Here is a 9600-nt window from a genome sequence, read left to right as displayed (position 1 = left end):
TCACAGTGATTTTATGTTGCTGAGCCTATGAGCTATTTTAATTGGGATAACCCCTTGTAAATTATGTTTCTCTGCACTCAGAACACAAGAAAAAATAAATCTATGCAAGAATTGCTGGGGTTTTGCCTCTGAAAATAAAGCATTAAAAGCTATATGTATCCTGCAAGAAAAAAAAAAAAATCCTTCACCAGCTGCCAAATGAGTGTTAGAAGACTGAGTATGGCAAAGAACCTATACATATTTGTTAAAATCGTACTAATAAGCATTCCAGGAAATATTTTTTCCCTTCCTTATACAGGTCCTTCTCAAAAAATTAGCATATAGTGTTAAATTTCATTATTTACCATAATGTAATGATTACAATTAAACTTTCATATATTATAGATTCATTATCCACCAACTGAAATTTGTCAGGTCTTTTATTGTTTTAATACTGATGATTTTGGCCTACAACTCCTGATAACCCAAAAAACCTGTCTCAATAAATTAGCATATTTCACCCGTCCAATCAAATAAAAGTGTTTTTTAATAACAAACAAAAAAACCATCAAATAATAATGTTCAGTTATGCGCTCAATACTTGGTCGGGAATCCTTTGGCAGAAATGACTGCTTCAATGCGGCGTGGCATGGAGGCAATCAGCCTGTGACACTGCTGAGATGTTATGGAGGCCCAGGATGCTTCAATAGCGGCCTTAAGCTCATCCAGAGTGTTGGGTCTTGCGTCTCTCAACTTTCTCTTCACAATATCCCACAGATTCTCTATGGGGTTCAGGTCAGGAGAGTTGGCTGGCCAATTGAGCACAGTAATACCATGGTCAGTAAACCATTTACCAGTGGTTTTGGCACTGTGAGCAGGTGCCAGGTCGTGCTGAAAAATGAAATCTTCATCTCCATAAAGCATTTCAGCCGATGGAAGCATGAAGTGCTCCAAAATCTCCTGATAGCTAGCTGCATTGACCCTGCCCTTGATGAAACACAGTGGACCAACACCAGCAGCTGACATGGCACCCCACACCATCACTGACTGTGGGTACTTGACACTGGACTTCAGGCATTTTGGCATTTCCTTCTCCCCAGTCTTCCTCCAGACTCTGGCACCTTGATTTCCGAATGACATGCAAAATTTGCTTTCATCAGAAAAAAGTACTTGGGACCACTTAGCAACAGTCCAGTGCTGCTTCTCTGTAGCCCAGGTCAGGCGCTTCTGCCGCTGTTTATGGTTCAAAAGTGGCTTTACCTGGGGAATGCGGCACCTGTAGCCCATTTCCTGCACACGCCTTTCCACACCAGACTCAGTCCACTGCTTCCTCAGGTTCCCCAAGGTCTGGAATCGGTCCTTCTCCACAATCTTCCTCAGGGTCCGGTCACCTCTTCTCGTTGTACAGCGTTTTCTGCCACATTGTTTCCTTCCAACAGACTTACCATTGAGGTGCCTTGATACAGCACTCTGGGAACAGCCTATTTGTTGAGAAATTTCTTTCTGGGTCTTACCCTCTTGCTTGAGGGTGTCAATGATGGCTTTCTTGACATCTGTCAGGTCGCTAGTCTTACCCATGATGGGGGTTTTGAGTAATGAACCAGGCAGGGAGTTTTTAAAAGCCTCAGGTATCTTTTGCATGTGTTTAGAGTTAATTAGTTGATTCAGAAGATTAGGGTAATAGGTCATTTAGAGAACCTTTTCTTGATATGTTAATTTATTGAGACAGGTTTTTTGGGTTATCAGGAGTTGTAGGCCAAAATCATCAGTATTAAAACAATAAAAGACCTGACAAATTTCAGTTGGTGGATAATGAATCTATAATATATGAAAGTTTAATTGTAATCATTACATTATGGTAAATAATGAAATTTAACACTATATGCTAATTTTTTGAGAAGGACCTGTATAAGCCCTAGGTGCGGTCTCTGGCTGTGAGGAAACTGCAGGACCCCTCCCCCACTGCTCGACTGCAACAACCAGGATCTTGGGTTCATATAGATTCTGATAGCACTGTTTGTGTTTGTGTTTTTTCTCAAATTGGAACTGATCTAGATTTTCACCTGCTTTTTGTCTGCAGTTTTTTTTTTCTGCCAAGAGATCAGATTTTAGCTGCAGAAAAAAAGTAGCAAAAAAGCAACATATAAACCTAGTATTAGAATGGACAGGAAAAGTTTTGCAATTTTGGAAGATGAGAAACTCCCTGATGGTAAACAAAAAAAGTTCATGGAAAAATACATAATTACAAATATAACAGCGGGAGGCGTGGAATTGGTCAAGTATAATTTAATTAAGACATTGGCAGAGCATTTTGTAGGGTGGACACTTTACTTTTACACATTGGTCAGCTATTGAATTGATCAGGCATTGTTCAATTTCACACCTCACTAATTTAATTAATCTGTACTAATCCTAACTGCCATCCTCCAGTGATGAGAACAAAGGTACCTTCACAACGATATCGCTAGCGATCCGTGACGTTGCAGCGTCCTGGATAGCGATATCGTTGTGTTTGACACGCAGCAGCGATCTGGATCCTGCTGTGAGATCGCTGGTCGGAGCTAGAAGGCCAGCACCTTATTTCGTCGCTGGATCTCCCGCAGACATCGTTGAATCGGTGTGTGTGACGCCGATTCAGCGATGTCTTCACTGGTAACCAGGGTAAACAGCGGGTTACTAAGCGCAGGGCCGCGCTTAGTAACCCGATGTTTACCCTGGTTACCAGTGTAAATGTAAAAAAAAACAAACACTACATACTTACATTCCGGTGTCTGTCGCGTCCCCCGGCGTTCTGCTTCCCTGCACTGTGTCAGCGCCGGCCGGCCGTAAAGCAAAGCACAGCGGTGACGTCACCGCTCTGCTTTAGGGCCGGCGCTTACAGTGCAGGGAAGCAGAACGCCGGGGTACGCAACAGACACCGGAATGTAAGTATGTAGTGTTTGGTTTTTCTATTCGCCACGACAGCACCCACTGAGAGAGAGGGGATCCGCCCCTAGGAACAGGAAACCTACAGAGAGATAAAAGGGGCGGCCCCCCCTCGCTCCTCAGTTGGTTTCCTGTTCCTAGAAGGAAGCCCACAGAGAAGATCTCTGTAGACACTGTACAGCGGTGTCTGAGAAGAGGAAAACTCGCCTGGATGCCACCTGTACGTCTCTGCTGAGCGGCAGGGGCTCCAGAGCGAGTAAAAGCAGAGTCGGGGATTCCTGATGGTTCCCTCCTCGTCTGCTCCGGCCGAATAGTGGGGCCTGAAATGTTCCAACGATCTCCCTGCTGGGACATCGTTGTTGAAGGACGACCATGGCAGTGTGAAGTTACCTGGTCGGTCCCGGTCTGGAACGGTGTGGCGCTGAACAGCTGTGGCTCCCCCCGGTCCCTCAGGTACGATGCGTGGGGTTGCAGTGCCGGGAAAATGCGGCAGACGCCGGCGCATGCGCAGTGCATCCGGAATCCCGGATGTAGTATGGCCGACCCCCTGAGGTCGGCATTGCATTTCTGGGGGAACCGCCATGTTGGATTCCTCCTGGCGGTGTTCGCAAGCCTCCTGATGCAGGTAATTAAAAAAAAAAAAAGGGCGATTGCAGCTGCGGGGGCTAGGATTGATAGTCCGCACTATAAAAATCCGTTAGGAAGGGAAAACAGTGCGCATTATGTCGTCCCACGAGGAAGTCAGTGAGCACCCTGTAGAAGAGCCACTAATGCAAAGTGGTAATGCTGCAAAAAGGAATAGTGGACACTCCAGAAAGAGTGATTCCACTGATAAATCGGGAAGGAAATCATCCCGTTCCACACCCCAGGCCGGACGATCCACCCAACAACCGGTATATAGTATACTTTAGAATGATTGGGTATACAGCTCCTTGAGAGCTTATATTGATCTCTGCTTATGTCCCTTTAGGCAAAAAGCAAGGAGAAGACCAAGCACAAGCAGTGTGCTATATGTATTGAGCCCCTGCCTGACTCTCATTCTAAAAGGTTGTGTCAGGCATGCATAGATAACACCCTGCGGCAGGAGGAGTCCGTTAAAATGGACGAAATACGGCTTATGATTCGGGAGGAACTCCAGTCGTTGAGTGGTGGTCCCTCAGGCAGTGTTGAAAAGAGGAGTAGGAGAAAATCCTCACCTAATGCTGACACGTCGGCGGAAAGTGGGGAGATTGATTCAGACGTCTCCCACTTGTCTGGTTCCTCAGATGAGGAGGAACATGTCTGTTTCCCGACTGATGGAGTAAATAGTCTAGTCAAATCAGTGAGGAAAACGATGGGGGTGTCGGAGGTTAAAGAACCCCAAACGGCCCAGGTGGTTATGTTCGCAGGTCTATCTCAGCGAAAGGGCCACGTATTCCCAGTAAACCAGGCTATAAAAGACCTCGTTAAAAAAGAATGGAGCAAGGGACAGAAGGGGTTTATACCAGTATCCTGTAAGAGACGTTACCCCTTTGAGGACGAAGATTTAAATACCTGGGCTAAAGTTCCAAAGGTTGATGCGGCTGTCGCATCCACTTCCTGCCGTTCTTCTCTACCAGTGGAAGATGCAGGCTCCTTATCTGATCCCATGGATAGGAAATCGGATGCACTTTTGAAAAAATCGTGGGAGGCCTGTGTCACTGCGTTTAGGCCGGTAATCTCGACCACATGTACCAGTAGATCTATGCTGGTTTGGTTAGACCAGCTGGACCAGAATATCAAGAGTGGTATATCTAGGGAGAAATTGTGGGCATCCATCCCCTTGATTAGGAGCGCTGCGGCATTTATATCCGATGCCTCCGTGGATTCTCTCCGCCTGGCGGCCAGGACAGCTAGCCTCGCAAATACTGCCCGCCGAGCCTTATGGTTAAAAAACTGGAAGGGGGATGCCCAGTCCAGATCCAAGTTGTGTGCCTTACCCTGTCAGGGTGAGTACCTCTTTGGAACTATTCTGGATGAGATACTCACTAAGGTGGGTGAACGTAAAAAAGGTTTTCCTAATCCCTTTGTTCCTGCTTACAGAAGGGCATTCAGGAGGCCAACATTTGGCAGAAAGGGAAGCTTTAAAGAGCAATGGAGGAAAGACTTCAGGCAGAAAGGCAATTTGTTTAACAAACGTCCCTTCAAACCAGCCGAAAAATCCCGGGAACCCTATTCCACCAGTGGGCGGTAGACTACTAGGATTTATCAATCAGTGGAAGGAAATAACTGTCAACCCATGGGCCATAAAATTAATATCCTCAGGCCTCACCCTAGACTTTGTCCGAAAACCCCCGGATTCCTTCCTGCTCACCTCCCTAAAATCCACACTACAACAAGAAGCGTTGGAAGTAGAAATTAAGTCCCTTCTTACCAAACGGGTCTTAATAGAGGTTCCGTCATCTCAAACGGGGCAGGGGTTCTACTCCCCCTTGTTTCTGATTACCAAACCTGACGGATCCTATAGAACTATATTTAATTTGAAAAAACTAAACATGTTCATAAAACCCACAACATTTAAAATGGAATCCATTCGATCAGCCATTAAAAATTTTTCCCTAACTGTTACATGGTAGTACTGGATCTCAAAGATGCTTATTACCATCTTCCTATACACCAGTCACACCAGCAGTTTCTTCGAGTAGCAGTTTTTATAGACGGTCAAGTTCGTCATCTTCAATATAGAGCAATGCCCTTTGGTCTATCTATGGCTCCTAGGGTCTTTACTAAGTTACTTTTGGAAGTAATGTCCTTTCTACGATTAAAAGACACGTTGGTCATCCCATATCTTGATGACCTACTAATTGTGGGAAAAAATTCCTTTCAGTGTGAGCAAAGGTTAGAGGAGGTAGTATTCTCTTTACAAAAGCTTGGATGGATTGTTTACTGGGAAAAATCCATACTCCAACCCGTCACTTGTCAGAGGTTTTTAGGACTCCTTCTGGATTCAGTAGACCAAAAATGTTGGTTGCCTGATGATAAAAAGTTTTCGATTATTAGCAAAGTGAGTTTAGCTATCAAAAAGCGTAATATGTCACTGAGAAATGCCATGTCATTGTTGGGTTCACTATCATCATGTATCCCTGCGGTTAAATGGGCTCAATTCCATACCAGGCAGCTCCAAAGATTGGTATTACAGGAGGACACTAAAAATAGGGTACATTTAGATCGAACAATTTTCCTAACGGCAGAGGTAGTACACTCCCTTACATGGTGGTTAGATTGGGGAAATCTATCACAGGGGGTACCATGGGTCATCACCCCTTCTACCGTAGTAACCGCGGATGCTAGTCCGGAGGGCTGGGGAGCACATTTTGGTGATCAGGTGGTTCAGGGCCTTTGGTGCAGGTCAGAATTGGCTAATTCCTCTAATGTAAAAGAATTAAGAGCCATATATTATTCCCTACTCCACTTTCTTCCCCAGCTACGAGGCTCTCACACAAGGGTCCTCTCAGACAACACCTCGGCAGTAGCCTATTTGAATCATCAAGGAGGTACACGGTCAGAAAATCTTATGAAAATCTCATCGGACATCATGACGTTAGCCGAAAGTCATCTGTTGTCCTTATCAGCGGTGCACATCAGAGGCATAGACAACATTCGTGCCGATTTCCTCAGTCGCCATACCCTTCATCAAGGGGAGTGGATGCTCAGCAGAAATATTTTCCGGCTGATAACAGACCGATGGGGCGTGCCACAAATAGACCTATTCGCAACAAGGTCCAACCGTCAGGTCAAAACATTTGCTTCCCTTTGCAGACTGGACAACCCCGACATATTCGATGCCCTTCAGGTGCCATGGACATTCGACCTGGCCTATGCGTTCCCTCCATGGAATCTATTACCTATAGTAATAAGAAAAATAAGGGAGGAGGGGGCAAGAGTTCTGTTGGTAGCCCCATTCTGGCCCAAAAGACCATGGTTTTCCTGGCTCAGGGCGATGTCAACTACAGACCCTTGGATCCTGCCTCAGACCAAGGACCTGTTGTCTCAGGGACCGTTTTTCCATCCTCGGGTAAAAGGCATGAATCTGACGGTATGGAATTTGAGAGGCACTTACTAACTCTAAGGGGTTTTTCCAGTGGGCTTATAGATACTCTTATGAAGAGTAGAAAGCCTTCCACTACCCAAATCTATGTCAGGGTTTGGAAAAAATTCCTTCAATTTCATACTGCACAACTTTCCGCTGAAGTACCTATATTTTCAATATTGGAGTTCTTACAAAAAGGACTTGAATTGGGACTGTCTGTAAATACTCTAAGAGTCCAGGTTTCAGCTCTAGGAGCCCTCTTTAATTATGATGTGGCGGGAGATAGATGGGTTTCTCGTTTTATATCAGCATGTGAACGATCAAAACCTATTCATATACCACAGGTGCCTCAGTGGGATCTATCTCTGGTCCTAGATGCCTTGACACAAAGCCCGTTTGAGCCTCTACATGCGGCCTCATTAAAGAACATCTCGCTAAAAACAATACTGTTAGTAGCGTTAGTATCCGCTAGAAGAGTGAGTGATCTCCATGCCTTGTCAATTGACCCTCCTTATCTATCCGTGACATCTGATAGAATAATTTTGAAAACGGACCCTTGTTATCTCCCTAAGGTAGCCACTAGTTTTCATAGATCCCAGGAGATCTTGTTACCTACCTTCTATAAAGACCACTCGACTCCAGAAGAAGCCAGGCTTCATACCCTAGATGTTAAGAGAACTATTCTAGCCTACTTAGAGAGGACTAGGGACTGGAGGAAGAGTAGGGCTCTCTTTGTGTCTTTCCAGGGAAAAACCAAGGGTTCCAGAGTTACAAAGAACACGCTATCACGCTGGATTAGAGATGCCATAGTCCTGGCGTATAAAGCTGGAGGAAGAGATCCTCCAATGCATGTGGGAGCACACTCCACAAGAGCCGTGTCGACCTCCTGGGCAGAAAGGGCGAATGTGCCGATAGACCTTATATGTAAGGCTGCAACTTGGTCTTCACCAAATACCTTCTATAGACACTATAGATTAGACCTATCTGCTGCTTCTGACCTAACCTTTGGGGTTTCGGTTCTTGATTCAGTTAACCCACCCAGTATATAGTCTCTGAAAATCTCTCAGTGGGTGCTGTCGTGGCGAATAGAAAATATCGGATTACTCACCGGTAATGCTCTTTTATAGAGCCCACGACAGCACCCATTCAAATCCCTCCCTTTTTCTTTATTTAGTTGCACGTGGTGTCTTAATAGGGAGATGTATATAATAGAGTAATATGATATGAAGTTGTAAATATGTATATATGCCTAAAACCTGTTAAACTAAAAAACCTGGCGGCGGTTCCTCCTTTTTCTCTGTAAAACAACTGAGGAGCGAGGGGGGGCCGCCCCTTTTATCTCTCTGTAGGTTTCCTGTTCCTAGGGGCGGATCCCCTCTCTCTCAGTGGGTGCTGTCGTGGGCTCTATAAAAGAGCATTACCGGTGAGTAATCCGATATTTTTTTACATTTACACTGGTAACCAGGGTAAACATCGGGTTACTAAGCGCGGCCCTGCGCTTAGTAACCCGATGTTTACCCTGGTTACCCGGGGACTTCGGCATCGTTGTCTAGATCGCTGCAGCGTCGCTAAATGTGACGGTACCCCAAGACTTTTTGGTTTAACCCCTTTCCGACATCTGGCCTAAAAGTACGCCAATGTCGGACTCCCTCCCTCCCACATCTTTTCTGGCAGGTGTCAGCTGCTTTCAACATGTGACGAGTGCCCGGAACAGCCATGAGTGGAATCACGATCCACCCACGGTGTTAACCCATTAAATGCCACTGTCAAAAGTTGACCGCGTTAATTAACATGTGCTTCCGGCAATCGTGCCAGAAATCCGCCCACCGGTGACCCCTGTCACGTGATCGCAGGTCACCGATGGGTTGGCTCCTGGAGACCTCTATGGTTGTCACTGCTGGCTTGCTGTGAGCACTGCCCAGTGGTCGGCGCTCATAGCAAGTGAGTAATTCATCTTCACACAGGTGAACTGATCATCGCCTTTATGTATCTGAGCCGATTGAGTTATGCCAGCTTCTAGTCTCCCATGGAGACTACTGAAGCATGCCAAAAGTTAAAAAAAAAAAAAAAAAATTTAACAATATAAAAGTTCAAATCACCCCCCTTTTTGCCCCATTCAAAAATAAAAATAAAAAATCAAACCTACACATATTTGGTATCGCCGCATTCAGAATCTCCCGATCTAGCAATAAAAAAAAACATTAATATGATCGCTAAAGGGTGTAGCAATAAAAAAAAATAAAAGCGACAGAATTTTTTTTTGTTGCTGCGACATTGCATTAAAATGCAATAACGGGTGATCAATAGATCGTATCTGTACCAGAATGGTATCATTAAAAACGTCCACTTGGCACGCAAAAAATAATCCCTCACCCAACCTGAAATCACGAAAAATGGAGATGCTACTGGTATAGGAAAATGGCACAATTTTTTTTTTTTTTTTTTTTTTTTTTTAACAAAGTTGACATTTTTTTCACCACTTAGATAAAAAAGAACCTAGACATGTTTGGTGTCTATGAACTGGAAATAACCTGGAGAATCATAATGGCAGGTCAGTTTTAGCATTTAGGCCGGCGTCACACTGGCGTATTGCATCCGATGCGAGATCATCGGATGCGATATGCTAATGACCCTCGGCGCCTGCTCGC

Source organism: Ranitomeya variabilis, chromosome 5 (genome assembly GCF_051348905.1).
Source record: "Ranitomeya variabilis isolate aRanVar5 chromosome 5, aRanVar5.hap1, whole genome shotgun sequence".
In the NCBI taxonomy this organism is placed as follows: Eukaryota; Metazoa; Chordata; class Amphibia; order Anura; family Dendrobatidae; genus Ranitomeya; species Ranitomeya variabilis.
The sequence above is the reverse complement of the archived record's forward strand: the minus strand, read 5'-3'. Positions refer to the sequence as shown.